This window comes from Ornithorhynchus anatinus, chromosome 5 (genome assembly GCF_004115215.2).
Source record: "Ornithorhynchus anatinus isolate Pmale09 chromosome 5, mOrnAna1.pri.v4, whole genome shotgun sequence".
NCBI lineage: Eukaryota > Metazoa > Chordata > Mammalia > Monotremata > Ornithorhynchidae > Ornithorhynchus > Ornithorhynchus anatinus.
In genome coordinates this window covers 92,731,707-92,753,891 of record NC_041732.1, presented here as the reverse complement: position 1 = coordinate 92,753,891, position 22,185 = coordinate 92,731,707, and the positions used below count along the sequence as shown (strand labels likewise).

Sequence of the window (22,185 nt, the reverse complement as noted above, 5' to 3'; positions counted from 1 at the left end):
ATCAACTGACTTTTTTTAAAAGAAAAGATTAGTGGAACCCCTAACTTCCAAATTAGCATTACAGCAGCAGAAGCAAATCAATCAGTGGTATTTATTGGTACTTACTATGTTCAGAACACTGTTCCAAGCACTTGGGAGAGTACAGTACAGTGGAATTAGTGTCACTTTCCTTCCCCATAATGAATGTACAGTCTAGAGGAGAGAGACATGAATATGAATAAAAAGTAATTTATATATGTAATTTAAATATATGTACATAAGTGCTGCAGGGTTGGTGTTGGAGTGAATATTAAATGTCCAAATATCACAGATCCAAGAGCATAGGTGACACAGAAGGGAGAGTGAGCTGGAGAAAAGAGGCCAATGCCAGGGAGTGATCATTTAGAATGAAAATATATGAAGTGCCATGTGAAGCAAAATGGCGTAGTGGAATTGGGCCAGGGAGTCAGAAGACTTGGGCTCTAATGCTGGCTCCACCACTTGCCTGCTGTGTCACCTTGGGTGAATCATTGTGAGAAGCAGCATGGCTCAGTGGAAAGAGCACGGGCTTTGGAGTCAGAGGTCATGGGTTCAAATCCCTTCTCGGCGACTTGTCAGCTGTGTGACTTTGGGCAAGTCACTTAACTTCTCAGTGCCTGTTACCTCATCTGTAAAATGGGGATTAAGACTGTGAGCCCCACGTGGGACAACCCGATTCCCCTGTGTCTACCCCAGCGCTTAGAACAGTGCTCAGCATATAGTAAGGGCTTAATAAATGCCAGCATTATTATTCTTTGGGACTCAGTTTTCTCATCTTTAAAATGGGGATTCAGTATCTAGTCTTCCTCTTACTTAAACTGTGAAACCCAAGAGGAACAGGGACTGTGTCTGACCTGATTATCTTTGTATCTATCCCAGTGCTTGGTACAGTGTTTAGCACATAGTGAAAATTTAATAAACAGTACAATTATTATTATTCATTATATGAATGTTCACATTCAGAACTTCATAAAAACTGAAGATTTTTTAACACTAACAGAACCAAATCATACTGAAATTCAGGATCTCTGGTTAAAAACCAGTTTGTTTTTTAAAGACAAATTATTTATTTCCCCACGAGAAAGCTGGCAGGAATGCAGGACTGAACAATCCTATATTAGAAACTATGAAGCAGTAGTCATTACTCTGAGGACCTACATAGCATACATCTATTTTGTGAGTCCATTTTGTCATAGATGCATAGCTAGAATAATCCCAAAAGGAGAAGTCAAAACTATCTCTTAAAAACCACAACTTTGGCGTCGGTTGATGTTGATTTACACCCTTCTGGTTGGTGGTTTGATCTTTGGCAGCAAACATGGTAGCAAAAGTCACCTGATTACAATCCTGGAAGATCAGTGCTGAAGCCAAATAGTTTCTGGCTTTATACATGGCTGTGGTGGGCAAAGCCCAGAGAAAGAAGACTTCCCTCTTTCTGGCAAATGAGAAGGAAGATGACAGAGAAGAAACAAAATTCACAACAGGAAGGATAGAAAATAATGAATCATTTTGATTTTAGATCAAGGAATGATGTCATCCATTCTTCAACTTAGCTATCTCTCCTCTCTAATCATGGGCAGGGAACATGTTTGCCAGCTCAGTGTATGGTACTCTCCCAAGTGCTTATTACAGTGCTCTGCATATAGTACGCACTGGATAAATAACATTGATTTGATTCCATGTTGTGATTAAGCAATGATTTCTGAAGTTCATATATATGAAGTTGTCAGTTCAGTGATTCCACTCCTGTTTTGCAGAAACCTATTTATAATGGGGTTCACTTTTATAGATGGTAATCTATAGGTGGTTATCATGTTGCGTAATTATGATTTGTAGTCATGGGGAAGCAGAAGAGAGACACGCTTGGGTCTGGCCTTTTGGGCAAAAATAACCTCGTAAAATGGATTAAAGTCCAAGCTATTGAAGTGGACTGAAAGCAGTGGAGTGAAAGCAGTTCCAGCTCAAAGAGCAGAAATTAAAATATTTGGTAAAGGCAAAAATGATCAAATGCCAGTTATACCAGGGTAGTCTTGGTTTAGATCCATCATCCTAAGTAGAGTTCTCAGGATCCCTAAAATGTCTCAGTTTTTTTGCCATAGAGGTCTAGTAGGAGCTTTCTTACTGCATGGTCAGTAACACCCTGCCCTCAACCTCAGTGGTATGTGCACAAACACGCTGTGCATGTCTAATTGTGTCTCCTATCTCTGTAATGTGGTCTCCCTACAGCTGTTGGAGGTCTGAACGGGGAGGTGAGGGAAAAGAAGGAAATTAACCACCCCCCACCCCCCAAAAAAAAATTCCAGAGGCAAAATGACAGTGGCATGGGGACCAGAGCTCCTAATGAAGAGTGAGAACCGCTTCCCTGTTTCCCATCTTTCTTTGCTCCCAACTCCCCTCTACACACCCAGGGAGCCGTCAGCAATTTGCTTTTTCACTTAGGAAAATCTGGTCCCCATAATAAGTATATTACAGTTATCACAGAGGTCAGAATGCTGGCGAAGCTCTGAGTTCATCTCATATGCAGAAATTTTGTCTCCCTTGATCTACTTTATACCTTAAAAGAAGGGCCAAACATGAAAGTGTTTACCCTCAGGAGATGAAGTTCTAGAGAGTGGGAAAAATTTCTTGCCACAAGAAGAACAAATGATGATAAAAGTCTCTAGCTCCAAATTTCAGTTCTCTTTTTCTCAGTATCTATGAGAGAGGATCTGATTTTAAGATTAAGGAGATAAATTCTAAAGAATTGATATTCAGTCACCATGGCGTAATCTTTGCTGTCAACCCTACAGCTCTGGTTTCTTTCCTTTATTACCATTTTCTTCAGAAGCATTTGTTGACTACATTTCAATTACCCTTAGACTCCTCCCCCCATTAATTTAATTTAATTTGGTCTCTTCAATATTATTTGCCTGTTCCTCTAAATGAATCCTAACTCCTGGCATATTGGCATATTATGTAGCAGTGGAGTAAGATTGGGTCATAATACTCATTGTTTACTTTACCATTCTTTACACTGAGTACTGACAGCGATGGGTATTGAGCCATGATCCAAGGAAATTAGTTTAGAAATTACTTAACTACTAATATAATTGAATTTTTACCTTCAAAATATGCTTTTCTCTTCCTAAACAGAAGCTCCTGGTTTGGAAGACTTTTCCTACCTGGCATGAACATCCAACCTTAATTTTAACGACACTGTTAACTGGTTTTGACTTCAGAATTTTTTTTTTTTTAAATTATAAATATGGTATTTGTTAATCTCTTACTGTGTTTCTAGTACTGTTCTAAGTGGGGTAGATAAAAACTGATCAGGTCAGATACAATGTCTGTTCTATATGGGGCTCAACAGTCTAAGTAGGAGGATGAACTGGTATTTTTGAAAGGAAAACATGTGAGAAGGGGAGCATTCAGTTCCAATTATTTGGTATGAGAGAGGAAGATTAATTTTTTTTTATCAAGCTCACCTTTTTCAATCCTACAATCAATTCTCCCACACTGCTCTTCACTACATAATGGAGATCGATCAGTCGGTCATTCATTCTTTGTTGTATTTATTGAATGTTTACTTTATACAGAGCACTGTACTTAGTGTGGGAGAGTACAATATAACAATAAACGGACACAATGTCCGAACACAATGAGTTTACAGTATAGAGGGGAAGACTAATATAAATAAATAGCAGATTTATACGTAAGTGCTGTGGTGCTGGGAGGGGGGATGAGCAAAGGGAGAAAGTCAAGGCAATGCAGAAGAGGGTGGGAGAAGAGGAAAGGGAGGCTGTCAGGGAAGGCCACTTGGAGGAGTTGTGTTTTCAATAGGTTTTGAAGGAGGGAAGAATAATTGTCTCTTGGTTTTGAGGAGGGAGAGCATTCCATGCCAGAGGCAGGACGTGGGCAAGGGGTTGGCAGCGAGATAGATGAGACTGAGATGCAGTGAGAAGGGTAGCATTAGAGGAGGGAAGTGTGTGGTCTGGGTTGTAGTAGGAGAGTACCGAGATGGGGTAGGAGGGAGCAAGGTGGGGAAATACTTTAAAGCCAATGGTGAGGAGTTTTTGTTTGATGCGGAGGTGGATGGGCAACCAGTGGAGTTTCTTGAGGAGTGGGGGAACGTTTCCTGAATGTTTTTGTAGAAAAATGATCTGGGCATTGTGTTAACCTCCTCTTTGATCTCCCTTCCTCCTGTCTCTCCACAATCCAGTCTATACTTCATTTCGCTGCCTGGTTCATCTTCCTGCAGAAGGGCTCTAGGCATGTCACTCCCCTCCTCAAAAACCTCCAGTGGTTGCCTATCAACCTTCACGCAAAACAAAAACTCCTCACTCTTGGCTTCAAAGCTCTCCATCACCTTGCCCCCTCCTACCTCACCTCCCTTCTTTCTTTCTACTGCCCACCCCGTACACTCTGCTCCTCTGTTGCTCACCTCCTCACAGGCCCCCATTCGTGCCTGTCCCGCCGTCGACCCCTGGCCCATATCCTACCACTGTCCTGGAATGCCCTCCCTCCTCACATCTGCCAAACTAACTCTCTTCCCCTCTTCAAAGCCTTACTGAGAGCTCACCTCTCCTGGAGGACTTCCCAGACTGAGCCCCCCTTCCTTCTGCTCCTCCTCCCCTTCCCCCCGCCCTCTGCTCTTCCCCCTTCCCCTCCCCTCAGCACTGTGCATATTTATATATACCCTATTTATTTTGTTAATGATGTGTATATCTCCATGATTGTATTTTTCCTGATGATTTTGTTTTGTTCTGTTTTGTTTTGCTGTTTTTCTCCCCGTTTAAACTATGAGCCCATTATTGGGCAGGGATTGTCTCTATCTGTTGCCAAATTGTACATTCGAAGTGCTAAGTACAGTGCTCTGCACATAGTAAGCACTCAAATATTATTGAATGAATGAATGAACAAAGGATGGACTGGTGTTTAATCAAACAGTGGTATTTATTGAGGGCTTACTGTATACAGAGCACAGTGCTAAACGCTTGGAAATGAAGCAGCATGGCGTAGAGCCAAAAGCACGGGCTTGGGAGTCAAGTTCTAGTCCCGACTCCGCCACTTGTCTGCTGTGTGACCTTAGGCAAGTCACTTTACTTCTCTGTGCCTCAGTTCCCTCATCTGTGAAATGGGGATTAAGACTGTGAGCTCCACGTGGGACAACCTGATTACCTTGTATCTACCCCAGTGCTTAGAACAGTGCTTGGCACATAGCAAGCACTTAAATACCATCATCATTATTATTAAAAAAAAAATGTTGGTATTTGTTAAGCACTTACTATGTGCCGAGCACTGTTCTAAGCGCTGGGGTAGACACAGGGGAATCAGGTTGTCCCACGTGGGGCTCACAGTCTTAATCCCCATTTTACAGATGAGGTAACTGAGGCCCAGAGAAGTTAAGTGACTTGCCCAAAGTCACACAGCTGACAAGTGGCCGAGAAGGGATTCTGACCCATGACCTCTGACTCCAAAGCCCGTGCTCTTTCCACTGAGCCACGCTGCTTCTCTAAAAAGGGACCTGCTGAAACCCAGGATCGAACCAGGGACCTTTAGATCTTCAGTCTAACGCTCTCCCAACTGAGCTATTTCGGCTTTATTACTATTATTACTAAGCAACAGAGATGGTAGACATGTTCCCTGCCCATGAGGAGTTTACCATCTAGAAGGTAGAATGCATTGGATAGGTGGTACTGTTTTTTCCTACGTCTCTCATCTGTCTGGATAAAAAGTGAGTTGACATCAGAACAAGGGGTTGTGTGCCTGCACGTGGTCTAAGTTTAAGGCATGAACTGTAATATAATTTATTTAGGTGAGATTTTGCAGGAACACAGCCCCAGTGAGATATAAAAGAACTGTTGGTTCTCAGTTATACAGTTTCTCCATATTTCCTTACTGGTGTAGGAAAAGTATTGTCTCCCAGTGGAATTTCACAAAGCCATGGAATTTATGACCTCTACGTGGGTTACCTAAACTTTTGTTAACTTTAATATTATTGTTTTATTTGTTACCTCCTTTAAGAAATAAAAATAGATCCTTAGTCCCTATTTGCATTATAAGGTGTTTTAGAGTTCTTTGTGCAGTGTTCAGATACTTCACTGGTTTATCAGCCCCTGCTTCTAAAGACTTGAAACCCTTTCCAACATCTTGGTGGGCAATATAAAGCAGATGACTATTTGTGTATATTAATGTCTTTCTCCCCCTCTAGACTGAGCTCAATGTGGTCAGGAAATGTCTGTTGTTGTATTATGTTCTCCCAAGTGTTAGTACAGTGTTTTGCACACAGTAAGCGCTCAATAAATGCAGATGAATGAATGACTAGGATATGTAGCTTTTGGTGTAACTGACTTCCTTCCCTTGACAACAGGGGATCAAAATCAGAGATAAGAATTTTTACAGGAGGCAAAGCCACACTTTGGGCTGAAAAGCTGCTCTCCTGCAAATTCCACTTATCAATCAATGGTATTTATTGAGCACTTACTATGTGCAGAGGACTGTACTAAGCACTTAGGAGAATACAATTCAAAATCAGCACTCTCCCTGCCCATAATGAGCTTACAATTTCAATCTAAATGTTGAGGAATTGTACTTTAATAGCTAAATCAGCAGCATGGCATTGTGGATGGAGCAAGAGCCTGGGAGTAAGAGAAGGTCATGGCTCCGCCACTTGTCTGCTATGTGACCTTGAGCAAGTCACTTAACTACTCTGGGCCTCAGTTACTTCATCTGTAAAAAGGATTGAGACTGTGAGGCCCACACAAGACAAGGACTGCGTCCAACCCTATTTGCTTGTATGCACCCTAGTACTTAGTACAGTGCCTGGCACATAGTAAGTGCTTAACACATACCATTATTATTATTACTATTATTATTACAGGTTCTTTATCGTAAATGCCCAGAGGAGTGAAGGTGGGCATGAAGAACAAGTCTAGTCTAATAAACCATTTTCACCCACCATACAATGCCTTCAAGCATTTATTTGTATTAATGTCTGTCTTCTCCTCTAGACTGTAAGCTTGTTGTGGGCAGGGAATGTGTCTGTTTAGTGTTACATTGTACTCTTTCAAGTACGTAGTATAGTGCTGTGCACCCAGTAAGCACTCAGTAAATATGATTGACTGACTTCATGATTCTTGTTACTGGCCAGTGTCCCCTGCTGGCTTGGATGAATGATAATATAAGATAGTTTGATATTTTCTAAAATGGCATTTTTGATGTTTTTATGCACCCAAAAGTAATTTTATTAGGCACACTTAGCCATATTAGCATCTCCTGAATTCTATGGCTTGTAATCATCCTGTCATAGTATCGACCATTGTCGTAGTAACTTTACCAGGACCAGCTTTGATAACCAGTAATCCCTCTAGCATTGAACACTTTGATCATTTCTTACATGTCTTTATAAGTTTCACAGTGGAGGAAATACTGTCCACGCTGCAGTTCCATCTAGAAATGTTAAAACTGGGCTGGATGCAAGATGAGGGAGTGGAGAGTTGAATCTTGCCCACGGTCACCCAACTGACCTATGGCAGGACTGGAGTGAGAGCCCTGCCCCTGTCCTCCCCCACCCTCTGTTCACACACACCCCTCAGCCTCCCTTGGCAAGGGAATGGTCATGACCCAGACTGGTTGGATTCTGAGGTTCCCAAGAGCAAGGGCCAGGACCACCTAACCAAGGGGCACAAAGTACAGTATTCTGAGGGCTGGCAACCTCAGTAAGAACTCTGACAGAACCATCTCCCCTAGTTATGATGGGTTTACCCAAAGCTGTAGGGAGGATCAACTTGGTCAGTCGAGTCAGTTTTATTTATGGAGTTCCTGTGAGCAGAGCTCTGTACTAAGCGCTTGGAAGAGTACAATATGACACACACATTCCCTGCCCACACTGAACTTATGCCCTAAGTGACCTCAGGTCCAGCCGCTCCAGAGCCACCTTCTTGCCCCTGAAGTGGGCACATAGACACCCCAGGTGGATTCCCATCCCATCCCTCTGCCATCTCCCAACCAATCTGGAAGGAGGGGAGAGACTCTACTGGACTGCAACTGTGTGTGGCTACCTCCCACACCTTTCCCACCACACACACTTTGGGGTCAGGGGCTGGGTGGGCAGGGAAGAGGATAGAAAGCAGGAAAGCAGAGCTCTGGGGAAGGAGCAAGAGGAAGGCAAAGTATTTGTTTACTGGTGCTTTTCTCCTCCCTCCACTGATGCTTTTGGGTCTTTACTGGGTGATGGGACCTGGGACGCCAGAGGAAGGTGGATGGAGGGGAAGGAATGGCTCAAGGGCAAAGGACCAGATAGCACTCAGGCTGGCTCCAAAGCAGCTGCTTGTTTTGGCCTTACCCCAATCCCCACGGGGTGGGGCCCTCTGGTTTTCAGGGATCCTACGGAGGGGAGTGTTGTGGGCCGCTTGCCAGTAGGCTGCTGGGCAATTGACCCGACACAGCGGTCATTTGGCCTTATTCCCCGAGCTCTCTGGGTGGGAGACAAGGTGGTCAGGTGGGCTCTCCCCATGGGGTTGGGAGCAGACAGGGGAGAAATGGCTCCATTTTTGTCGGCCATGCCATGTGGCCCCAAAGCACCATCTTGATTCTTCTCCTCCCCCTGAGCTGTTGGTGCCCAGGTCCAGCACTTAACAAGGGCCCAAAAGCAGGAGTGAAGGAAGAAGAGAAGCACTGGTGGGTACATTTTCCTTCTTTTGCCCCTCTGTCCTCCTCTTCCCTTTTTCTTCTTTCTCCCTCTCCTGTTTCCCCCTCTCCTTCTCTCTTCTTGTCAGTGTAAGAGCCAGAGGAAGTAAGCCTGCAGCTACAGATGCTATACCGAGGACCAGTGGAGAAATGGCACTGTGAAGCTGCCATGATATTTATGGATCTGAAAATATTTTCATGGGTTATGATAAGAATAATGGTATTTAAGTGCTTAGCATAGTGCCTGGCACATAGTAAATGCTTAAATACCATGATTATTATTATTATTACTATGAATCAAGCACTGTTCTAAGCACTGGAGCAGATACAAGATCATCAGGTTGGACACAGTCCCTGTTCCACATGGGGCTCAGGACCTTAATCCCCATTTTACAGATGAGGTAACTGAGGCCCAGAGAAGTGAAGTGACTTGCCCCAGGTCACAGACAAGTGGCGGAGCCCGGATTAGAGCCCAGGTCATTCTGACTCTCAGGGCTGAGGTCTATCTAGGCTGTGCAGCTTTACGGACATGAACGATTTTTTGCTGAATTTTATGGACTGTCAGTGAAGTGGCTGGCAATCCTGGTCCAGACTGAATAAATATTGTTTGGAGAGGATGGTTTTATCATGTCATGGCACTATTGGGAGGTACAGTTGAGGAATACATCCAGAAGACATATAAGCTTATAGTATTTTGTGTAATGAACTATTCATCCAGTGAAAAAGTTTTTACCTATACTTATGTTCAAGTGAGACATTAAAGTAATGGACCATTGCAGAATCACAGAGCTTTTAAGTCTATTCATTAAGGCGAAGTGCCATCCTTTCCCTAGAAACTTGAGAAACCATTAACCTGCATAGGCTTGCCTGAAAACCAGAAAACTGCTTCGCTGAAGATCTTGGAAATGTGGCACATTAAACTAAAAAGTGTAAAAAGTTTCAAATTTTAGTTTAAACAGATTGAATTTTAGAATGTATGAAGACTGTGGAACACAGTGGGGAAAAGGAAATAAAATTGGCCTGGTATTTGTGTGATGGTAGTGTGTGATGCACCTTTTCTCCAAAAGTTCAGCTCTTTTACTCCCCCTAGGGACCCTTGAAATGCCCATCCGTTTTAATGTCTGCCTCCCCTATTAGACTGTAGGCTCCTTGACTTGAGTGTGAGCTCACCCCAGGAATGGTGTGATAGCACATAGAAGAGAGTACTCCCCCAACCCCTTCTTTAATTTAAGGAGCTGTAGGGTAGCTCACTGATAAATCCACACCTGCTGCCAGATGGGATTTTTGTTTCTCAGCAACTCAGTTATCAGGAAATCTGATTACTAGGGGCTTTGGTTTGGTTCCCCTGATTTCATTCATTCATTCAATAGTATTTATTGAGTGCTTACTAGGTGCAGAGCACTGTACTAAGCGCTCGGAATGTACAATTTGGCAACAGAGACAATCCCTGCCCATCGACAGGCTTACAGTCTAATCGGGGGAGATAATGATGGCATTTGTTAAGCGCTTACTATGTGCGAAGCACTGTTCTAAGCGCTGGGGATACAAGGTGATCAGGTTGTCCCACGTGGGGCTCACAGACTTAATCCCCATTTTACATACGAGGTAACTGAGGCACGGAGAAGTTAAGTGACTTGCCCAAAGTCACATAGCTGACAAGTGGCAGAGCCGGGGTTAGAACCCATGACCTCTGACTCCCAAGCCCGGGCTCTTTCCACTGAGCCATGGATTTATTTATTCATATTAATGCCTCTCTCCCCCTCTAGACTGTGAGCTCATTGTGGACAGGGAATGTGTCTGTCTGTTGTTGTAAACACTCACCCAAGCTCTTAGTACAGTGCTTTGCATGTAGTATGTGCGCAGTAAGTACAATTGAATGAATGAATGATTGAATTAAACATTTCCCACACTGGCAGAATGTCGTGGTCCAGTTCCCCCCTTTCTATCCTTTCCTCCCCTAGCAGGTTAACTTAAGCCTCTGCTTAGCCTAGTCCTCAGTTGCTTCTGGTTCCTGAACCTTCTAGAACTTGGGGAACTCTGAGCCTGGAATATGCTTTATTAGAAGAGAAGGAGGAGCTCAGAATGCTCCTACTCAGCGGTGAGCCTCTCACTGAAGCAGAATAATAATGTTGGTATTTGTTAAGCGCTTACTATGTGCAGAGCACTGTTCTAAGCGCTGGGGTAAACACAGGGGAATCAGGTTGTCCCACGTGGGGCTCACAGTCTTAATCCCCATTTTACAGATGAGGGAACTGAGGCACAGAGAAGTTAAGTGACTTGCCCACAGTCACACAGCTGACAAGTGGCAGAGCTGGGATTCGAACTCATGAGCCCTGACTCCAAAGCCCGTGCTCTTTCCACTGCGCCACGCTGCTTCTCATCAGAAGCAGGCCAGAGTCAATCACTCATTCAGTCATATTTATTGAGAGCTTACTGTGTGCAGAGCACTGTACTAAGCGCTTGGGAGAGTACAGTAATAAGGATATGTTAAGCGCTTGCTATGTCCCAAGCACTGTGCCAAACACTGTTCTAAGTGCTGGGGTAGATACAAGGTAATCAGGTTGTCCCATGTGGGGCTCATAGTCTGTCCCCATTTTACAGATGAGCTAACTGAGGCACAGAGAAGTTAAGGGACTTGCCCAAATGGAGCCGGAATTAGAACCTATGACTTCTGACTCCGAAGCCCATGCTCTTTCCACTAAACCACGCTGCTTCTCAGTACTGCAGTAAACAGACACATTTCCTGCCCACAGTGAACTTACAGTTTCGAGGGTGGTAGAGAGACATCAATACAATTAAATTAGAGATATGCACATAAGTGCCCTGGAGCTGGGAGAGGGGAGAGCAAAGGGAACAAATCGAGCTGACACAGAAGGGAGAGGGAGATGAGGAAAGAGGGGGACTTAAGTCTGGGAAGGAAGGCTTGCTGTCAGGGCCGAAGAGGGGTTGTAGCTAGGCTAAAATCTAGGCCACATTCTCTGAAACTAAAGATGTAAAATTGGGCTTTTTGTTGTAAAAAGGTTATGGGCAGGGAACGTATCTACCAATTTGGTTGTACTGTGTTTTCTCTCCTTCTTCTAGTATGAGCCTTGTGTGGGACAGGGACTGTGTCTGACTTGATTATCTTATATTTTACCCAGCACTTAGAATGGTGTTAGGTACATACTAAGAACTTAACAAATACTACAATTAGTAGTGGTAGTATTAGCAGTACTACCACTACTAATAAATAATAAATTAGTAAATTAGTAGTAGTACTGCTAATACTACTATTAATAATAAATACCAATGATTGATTTTTTTTGTTTTCCTCAGGCAGGAGGGTTGCATTTAAAACTCTTAGACCATAGGCTTGAGAATCTACCCACTTAGCCTTTTATCAAGATGTTTCTTGATAATCTTGTGCCTACCCCAGTGCTTAGCACATTGTAAGCACTTAATGCCATAATATTAAGTCTAATCAGATAGTCACTGAGAAGCCCTTTCTGCACTGGGGAGCTTAAGAGCTTTATGGTCTTTTCCTTTACATCAAACAGCCTTTTCATTAGGCACACTTAGCCATATTAGCATCTCCCCTGCCAAACAACTGATAAAAGGGAGAAAGAACTGGTCCCCCAGGCTGAGGCAAAAGCCACCTAAGCCAAGCGTTGAGACTCCTACTGCGGCCTGCCGAGACTTGAACCAGGAGGCCGGACCCCTTGAAACTCCTCTGATGTGTGGACTTGGAGAGAGAAGTAGTAGTAGAGCATTCAAAGTAGGAGAGGGAAGAGGTGTTGAATCCCCAGTTTACAGATGGGGTTACTGAGGCACAGAAAAACTAAGTGACTTAACCAAGGTCCCACAGTAGACACGTGGTTGGGTAGGAAATAGAACCCAGGTCCTCTGACTCCCAGGCCCATGCTCTTTCCACTAAGCAACAATGCTGCCCTTACTGTCTGCAGCACGTTGTTCCAAGCGCTTGGGAAAGCACAGTACAACCAAGTTGGTAGCTATTCTGTGTCTCTGTGCATCTATTCCCTGTTTTTAGCAGGTTAAGTATGGAATAAAGCTTTCCGCAGTACACAGGGGTGCTTTGGTTTCACTTTGAACTTGTGACTGAGCGCCTGATAATAGGGGGAGACAAATTCCCTGAGAAAGGGCTTGAAGGCCAAGTGCCTGATATTAGAGGGAGACAAATTCCCCAGTGAAAGGGCTCGTAGTTCGAGCACCTGATATTAAGAGGGAGACAGTCCCCGGTGAAGGGCTCATGACACTATCCACTAGGCAATGCTGCTTCTCACTTTATTAATGCTTAGGTGATCCCGAAGTGGCAGTTATGAGGCTCTTGCCTGGGGAGGTGAGAAATTAAGCAGAGAAAGTCTTCTGTTGGAGGTATATGGATGAACACCATGAATAGGTGGCAGATGCTTGATTTTATGTTTCTACTCAGATGGCTGTAGGAGGAAAAGGGTAATAGCACAGTTTCTGAGGGGCATTGTAAGGAGTGAAGAGAAGCACATGTGAGCATTTTGAGTCTGTGAAATGGAGGCTGCACAGTGAATCTTATCAGGTGGAGCATAGAGAACAGTGGTGGAAGCTCCCCAGTCCTCAGCACAATTGCTCCACCTCTAGAGGAGGCTGGAGTAGAGTTCTTAGCTGGCTGAAATATTCAGGACAACCCAAACCAATCCTGCCCAAACTAATAATAATAATTGTGGCATTTAAATGCTTACTAAGCGCAGAGGCGGATTGGAGCAGATTGGGTTGGACACAGTCCCTGTCCCACATGGGGCTTACAGTCTTCATCCCCATTTTACACATGAGGTAACTGAGACACAGAGAAGTGTGATTTGCCCATAGTCACACAGCAGACAAGTGGCAAAGCTGGGATTAGAATCCAGGTCCTTCTGACTCCAAGGCCTGTGCCCTATCCACTAGGCCACACTGCTTCTCTAGTTCTTCATGAATTTAGGGCCAGGCCGAGCCCAGCTCCCATCCTCCTTGGAGCCAAGCCAACCCCAACTTTGAGGATGGAGGAGGAGAGATAACCAGCTCTTGGATGCCTCATGGATGTATGGCTGTTTTTGGGGATTTCTGCAGTTTCTGACCCAGATCTACACACAGTAAATATTGAATGAATGAATGAACTTGGCCCACGTGAACTTCCATTTCCAGACCAGAGAATTTACTCCCTGAGGCCCAGTCTCATTGAAACATAAGGAGAAGACCAACACCCCCTTTGGACTGTAAACTCATTATGGGCAGGGAACATGTCTACAATCTCGGTTAGGATGTAGTTTCCCAAGCACTTAGTACAGTGCTTTGCACACTCTAAGAGCTCAACTGACTGATCAGCACCTGTTCAAACAGAAGCAGCAGCATTAAGTTCTCCCTCCCCTTTCCCTTGTGAACCAGACTTTCATCTTACTTGTTTTGTTCTTCTCCATACATTTTTCGCCTATAATGGATTAGCCTCCTGAGAAAGAGATCAATCCTTGATGGGGAGAAGTCTGGCAACTCATCATAGTAGTATTTGCTAATCATCTTTTAGATGCAGTGCACTGTATGCTTCAACAGAGGTGTGCATATGGCGTGAAAACAATTAGGGATAGAAGCACTCAATAAATACCATTGACTGCTTGATTGAAGTAACTCTCTGTAGTCACTTGCCTCTTTGTTTTTATTAGAATTAGGTTCCATTAAGGTAAAAGCTCTGTTTGGACAAAGAGGCCAGGGAGCAAACAACCTAGCAGGACCCCAATGGTTTTCACTTTATAGATTGGAAAAACTTGCTTCTGTAGACTGTACGTTCGATGTGGGCAGAAAACGTGTCAACCAACTCTGTTATAATGTACTCTCCCAAGTGCTTAGTACAGTGCTCTGCACATAATAAACACCCAGTAAATATGATTGATTATAGCCTGTCACCTTATTCAGGGTCCCCTTGATACGTCTTGCTTTTGCGCGGCGGAAATAGTGATGATTATCCAGGTTTTCATCTTCACAGCTTTTTCATCTTGATTAAAGATGGAAGCAGCATTATTATAGTGGATTAAGCACAAGCCTGGGAATCACAAGGTCATGGGTTTTAATTCTGGCTCAGCCACTTGTCTGCTATGTGACTGTGTGCAAGTCACTTCACTTCTCTGGGCCTCTGTTACCTCATCTATAAAATGGGGATTGGGACTGTGAGCCCTACATGGGACAGGGACGGTTTCCAACCTGAGTTTCTTCTATCCACCCTAGCACGTAGTACAGTGTCTGGCACATAGTAAGCACTTAAAAATACCATTATTATTACTATTAGTGAGGTAGGTGCTCTTCCCTTCAGTACAGTAGATTCCATTCATAATTGTGGATAAGAGCATTGTGTTTTGGCTTGCCTGTGTCCTCTATTATAGCAAGATGTAAAGAAACAGCAGAGGGCGTACACAGACTTTTCTGAGCTTTTTTTTTTTTAAAAAAAAATCCCTCCTGGTGATGAACAGGATGAAGTCAGAACTCATTCTTCTGGCTCATAGTTTACTTTATTGATAGAAATACCCAACCCACATTCGTTCATGTCTGGAATGCAGCCAGTGAAACCCAGAAATGACTTTAGAAGTGACGAGAGTTTTGACAATTAGGAAGTAGTTTTGCCCAAAGGAGGGAGACCAGTCTTAAGATGACATAAGCCCTTTAAATATCACTTGCTGTTGAGGCCCAGGTTGTGGCAATTGGAAGAGAGACCCCCAACACATCAGTCATGCAGGGATATTTGACCCAAAAGCCTTTGGAAATTTGACATAATCAGCCATCTTCATTGAGTACTTACTGTGTACAGACCACTCTACTAAGGCCTGGGGAGAGTACGACAGAACATAGTTGGCAATCACATTCCCTCCCTTCAACAAGCTGACAGGCTAGAGAAGCTTACATATCCAACGGACCATCATTCTCCCCATCTTCAAAACCTTATTAAAGTCACACATCCTCCTCTAAACTGTAAGCTCACTGTGGGCAGGGAATGTGTCTGTTATATTGTTATATTTTACTCCCCTAAGTGCTTAGTACGGTGCTTTGCGCACAGTAAGCGCTCAATAAATATTTATTGCAGAGCACTGTACCAAGCACTTGAGAGAGTGCAGTATAACAGAGTTGGTAGACACATTCCCTTCCCACAACGAGGGAAATCATCCCAAGCATTGGTTCCTGCTTAGGTTTGGAGATTCATTCATTCATTCAATAGTATTGGCGATAAGGGGCCATCAGCAGAGCCATGTACTAAGCGAAGATGCTGGTGATCCTTTTGGTATCATGTACACATTAAAATAACTCTTTGCCACCCTAGTATATTCCATACAAGTCCTGACTGTTTTCTAGCAAATCATCCATACAAGGACTGCAACCTCTCACTTGCTACCTCCCCACCACAGTCTGACTGTTGCTGTAGCCTCACCACTGTTCCATTGCTTAAGGCTATGTGATTCTCGCACAGAAATGGCTGCCCGAGAAAGTAAAATAATAGTAATTGTAGTATTTAAATGGTCACTAAATGCCAGGCACTGTATAAAGCAGTAGGGTAGATACAAAATAATCAGGTTGAACAGTCCCTGTCCCACAAGGGGCGCTCAGTCTTAATCCTCATTTTGCAGATGAGGTAACTGAGGCACAGAGAAGTGAAGTGACTTGCCCCAGGTCAAACAGCAGACAAGTGGCAGAGCTGGGATTAGAACCCAAGTCCTTCTGACTCCCAGGCTGTGTTCTGTCCACTAACACATGCTGCTTTTCTCCTCACCACATTTTTATTATTCAATTTCAGTAAATACAGCAAGTTTGGTTCAGGCTGGAATTCTTAGCTTTCAGTATATTTTGTTGATCCAGTGCCCAAGTGGCTCCTTAAGTATAAATTAAACCTTTGGAAACTGCAGTGAGAGTTTGGTACTGTGGGGTATGATTTACTAACCCTGAAGAAGTAGCTTTCTAAATAGTAACCAAGTTCCTTTGCTCTTTTGAATTTTTCCAATTGGATGGAATGGAAACAAAAAAAAACCCTGAATGTCCTATACTATAAAGTGAATAAACTCATTCTGCATCAGTCAGCCAAGTCAATAGGATTTGAGTGCTTTCTGGGTACAAAGTACTGTACTAAGCACTTGAGAGGGTACAGTACAGTTGGTAGACACAGTTACTGCCCAAAATGATCTTACAATCTAGTGGAGTAGAGAGACAATAAATAAATTATTGATTTGGGAAGCAAAAGAATATACATAAGTGTTCCTGGGGTGAAGATAGGGCCAATAAAAAAGTGCTCGGGGATATGAACCCAAGTGCACAGGCGAAGGAGAAAAGGCAGGGAGATGAGAGATTAGCTCCGGAAGACTGAGGGAAGAGGCTTTGGTAGAGCTTTGAAGATGGAAAGAGGGCTGGTCTGTCAAATATGAAAGAGGGGAGAGCTCCAGGCAGGAGGAAGGACTTGAGTAGGAGTTGGCAAGAGAGATGAGATTGAGAATCGCCCACAGATGACAAAATTTGGATAATTGGGTAATTGAGCACCTTCCCTCTTCATATCCCAAAGAGGATCACTCTGCCCACCTTCTAAAGCCTTATTGAAAGCACATCTGCCTCATAGAGGCTTTTCCCGACTAAACCCTCATTTCCGCTTCTTATACTCCCTTCTGTGTTGTCCTTGTACTTGGATTTGCACCCTTTATTCACCCCTCTCTGAGCCCCACAGCATTTATGTACATACCCGAAATTTACTTATTTTTATTCATGTCTGTCTTTAGGTTGTAAGCTCACTGTGGGCCGGGAACATGTCTACCAACTCTGTTATATTGTAATGTCCCAAGCACTTCGTTCCATGCTCTGCACCCAGGAAACGCTCAATAAAAACCTTTGATTGACTGATTGGTAATTGGTAATGCAAATAATCCGGATAGCCCTCTAAATGGGTTCCAACATTGGACATGGTTTATTAATCCCAAGAACCTGGAATCAGGGAATCACACAGAGATGTGAAAGAGAGATTGTCTTTGCAAAGGAATTACAGGTTTCATCAGCAGCTTGAATCTAGGAAGAATCCATATGATTTTTGGAAGCAGCTAATCTCATTGATTAACTTCTCAGAGCTGAAGAAGATGGTTCAGTGAGATTCAGAGCTGCTTATTCTCTTGGTAAGGAACTCTGATCCCAAATTGGTTTGGACGGTTTGTTATTTTTATGTAATGTCCGTAGGGTGCATTTGGGAAATGATCTTATATATCTGTTAATGGACCTCAAGGTGCAATTCGAATGATCAGGTAAGGTTTCAGTCTCCTTTATTGCTAGACCAAAGCTAGCATGAAGCACCTAAGGAGGGAGATTGGGTTGTGGAGGGAGATTTTAAGAGGGAATCTCTGCTTCTTTCACCTGGTTGATTTTCTGCCCTTCAAAACGCTGGTCCTAACTACTGGACATCATAGATTTATTATGACTCTTTCAGGAGCTGCTGATTTCTTCCTGCTAGGAAGATAATGAGCCTGCAAGAAAAAGTGACTTGTCCATGAGTCTTACAACAAATGGTTCAGAGTATATCAAGGGACCTCTTCAGTGATAAAGGTTTTCATTTGGGGCTCAATTACTGAAGGAGGGGAAGAATTATCATCAGGCCTCAACAGATGTTGCTTATTTCACCCGTCTAATAAAATTACCACTCTCCAAACAATTTTTTTGGCTTTGTTTGTTTGTTTGATTCCGTGACATTCAATACCATGCTGCCTCTCATCGCTGTTTGTTCATTACACATAGGATTGCTGTTGAGTAGATAAATGTATTCCTTGAGCCTTAGTATTTAATAATATTATGAGAGGAGGACATGACCTGATTACTTTGAATATCAGTTCAGCCAGAAGATATTACAATAGTGTGTGGGGAAACCCACATTACCAAACAAGGAAAGGTTAATCTAGGGTTGCCACCCATATACTTCTCTCCTTTCACAACCCAGCCGGCTCACTTTGCTAAACCTTCTCAGTGTGCCTCCATCTCGCCTGTCTCGCCATCGACCCATAGCTGAAGGTCTGCCTCTGGCCTGGAACGCCCTTCCTTCTCTAACCCAACAGACAATTACTCATCCCTGCCCCCATCAAAGCCTAATTGAAGGCACATCTCCTCCAAGAGGGCTTCCCAGACTAAGCCCTACTTTTCCTCATCTCCCACTCTCTTCTGCATCGCCCTGACTTGCTCCTTTTGCTCTTCCCCATCCCAGCCCCACAGCACTTATGTACATATCTGTAATTTATTTGTATTGATAATAATGTTGGTATTTAAGTGCTTACTATGTGCAGAGCACTGTTCTAAGCGCTGGGGTAGATACAGGGTAATCAGGTTGTCCTACATGAGGCTCACAGTCTTCATCCCCATTTTACAGATGAGGTAACTGAGACACAGAGAAGTGAAGTGACTTGCCCATAATCACAGCTGACAAGTGGCAGAGCTGGGATTCAAACCCATGACCTCTGACACCCAACCCCGGGCTCTTGCCACTGAGCCACGCTGCTTCTCGCTACTGATGTCTGGGTCCCTGCCTCTGGACTGTAAACTCATTGTGGGCAGGGACTGTCACTGTTGTTGTACTGTGCTTTCCCAAGAGCTTGTTACAGTGGTCTGCACATAGTAAGCGCTCAATAAATACGATTGAATGAATGAATGTACTCAAATTTTTTCCCCTTCCCACTCCACCCATGAAAGGAACGCTGGATGCACTGTCATTCTTCCAACCTTGAGTGATATATCCAGATAGTCTGAGGGTGGGAGAAGGTCAGCTGATGAGCAGGCCAACCCCAAGGCCAGAATGCATGCTCCCAGACTCAGCAATGCATCTGGGCAGGAGGAGCACAGTGAAATGACTGCTACAGGGGCAGACTTGATAAGATCCTTTGTTACAGCTTTTAGAAGCAAGAGGATGAAATATATAACAATTTCCAAATATCTGAGAAATTTGATAAATACTTCATGCCCCTAAAATATGAAAAACATCTAGGTTTATCTGTTTCACGTTTCCCACTTCATAGATTTATAAAGTGAGGCAGCATAGCTTAATAGAAAAAGCCCAGGATGGGGAATCGGTAAAATCAAGTTTAGTTTTGGCTCTGCCATCAACCTGCCCTGTGGCATTCGTTAGGTCACTAAATCTCTCAGAGCCTTAGTTTCCTTATCTGTAAAATGCTTCCCCTACCTCTTAGAAGTGGGATAGGGACTGTGTCAGGTCCAATAGTCTTGTAATAATAATAATAATATTGGTATTTGTTAAGCGCTTACGTGCAGAGCACTGTTCTAAGCGCTGGGGTAGATACAGGGTAATCAGATTGTACCACGTGAGGCTCACAGTTAATCCCCATTTTACAGATGAGATAACTGAGGCACAGAGAAGTTGTGACTTGCCCACAGTCACACACTGACAAGTGGCAGAGCCAGGATTTGAACTCATGACCTCTGACTCCCAAGCCCATGCTCTTTCCACTGAGCCACGCTGCACTGCTTATCCTAGTGCTTGATCTTTAGTGAATCATTATTAATAGTAATGATGGCATTTGTTAGTGATTATTGTGTGCCAGGCTCTGTACTAAGTGCTGTGGTGGATGCAAGCAAATTAGGTTGGACACGGTCCCTATCCCACATGGGACTCACAGTCTTAATCTCCATTTGACATTAGGTAAGTGAGACACAGAGAAGTGAAGTGACTTCCCCAAGGTCTCATAGCAGGTAAGTGTCAGAGCTGGAATTAGAGCCCAGATCCTTCTGACTCGCGGCCCATAATCTGAGTCATGCCGTTTCTCTACTTCTAAATGCATGTATATCAAGATATACATATTCTCCCTTCTCCTTCAACTGTGAGCCCCATGTGGGAGAGGGACTGTGTATGACCTGATTATCTTGTAGCTACTCCAATTATTTGTTTTGTTTTTCCCCAGTTAAGCCCTCTTTCCTCCAGCTCGCTCTCCTTTCTGCCTTGTCTATGCACTTGTATCTGAGACATTTGGACATTTGATATACGCCCCACCCCTGGCACTTATGTACATATCTTCAAAATATATAGTATTATATTCATTTTAATGTCTCTCTCCCCATCTAGACTGTAAGCTCGTTATGGGCATGGAATATGTCTGTTAATTCCATTGTATAGCAGTCTTCTAAGTGCTTAGTACAATGCTCTGAACATAGTAAGCACTCAGTAAGTAATGTTGGTATTTGTTAAGCGCTTACTATGTGCCGAGCACTGTTCTAAGCGCTGGGGGTAGACATAGGGGAATCAGGTTGTCCCATGTGGGGCTCACAGTCTTAATCCCCATTTTACAGATGAGGGAACTGAGGCACAGAGAAGTTAAGTGACTTGCCCACAGTCACACAGCCGACAGGTGCCAGAGCTGGGATTCGAACTCATGAGCCCTGACTCCAAAGCCCGTGCTCTTTCCACTGAGCCACGCTGCTTCTCTACCACTGAATGATTGATTTGTTTTATGGTATCTGTTACGTGCTTACTATATGTCAAGCACTGTTCTCTGCGCTGGTGTAGCTACAAGTTAATCAGGTATGACACAGTTCCTGTCCTGCATAGGGCTCACAATCTAAGCAGAAGGTATTGCATCTCCATTTTGCAGTAGAGGAAACTGAGGTACTGATTGGCTAAGTGACTTACCCAAGGTCACCCAGCAGTTGAGTAGCAGAGCTGGGATTAGAACCCAGGTCCTTAGTCAGCCCTGTGCCCTTTCCACTAGGCCATACTGCTTCTCTGTGCTTACTGTAGTGCTTGGAACATATTAAGCACTTAACAAATACAAAAAATGTGCTTTGCTTGGTGTGGTGGTAGCACTTAGGGACCATGATTGGTTGAGAAGGACTGAGATCTGAGAAGCAGTGTGACATAGTGGACAGAGCCCGGGCCTGGGAGTCAGAAGGTCTTGGGTTCTAATTCTGTTTTTGCCACTTGTCTGCTGTGTGACCTCGGGCAAGTCACTTGACTTCTCTGTGCCTCAGTTATCTCACCTGTAAAATGGGGATTGAGACTGTGAGGCCTGTGTGGGACAGGGACTTGTTTGTATCCACCCCAGTGCTTAGTCCAGTGCCTGGCACATAGTAAGCACGTAACAGATACCATAATTATTATTATTGTTGTTTTCTACCTCCAAGTAACCTCACCTCCTGCCCATTATAGCCTAAAAATCAAGAATGACTGCAACAGCAATGTGTCTCCAAGTTGTTATATCCCGAGTGTCTGTTCTGTGGGGGTTAGGAGGGCAAACGTGCCTTGGGGAGTGAAATTGAATGGTTCAGGGAGGGAGGGAGAGAGATAATAACAATAATAAAAATGGTATTTGTTAAGCACTTATAATATGCCAGGCACTGTTCTACGCAATGGGGTAGATATAAGGTAATTGGGTTGGAAACAGTCCCTGTCCCATGAGGGGCTCACAGTCTTAATCTCCATTTCACAGATGAGGGAACTGAGGCACAGAAAAGTTAAGTGGCTTGCCCATGGTCACACAGCAGGCAAGTTGTGGA

General features: G+C 43.8%; 1 non-coding gene across 1 annotated transcript; it reads right to left on the bottom strand.

The window, feature by feature from the left end:
- Positions 1–5,522: 5,522 nt before the first annotated feature.
- TRNAF-GAA lies at positions 5,523–5,595 on the bottom strand. The gene has a single exon. It is a non-coding gene; the product is annotated as a tRNA-Phe (tRNA).
- Between the last annotated feature and the right edge of the window lie 16,590 nt (positions 5,596–22,185).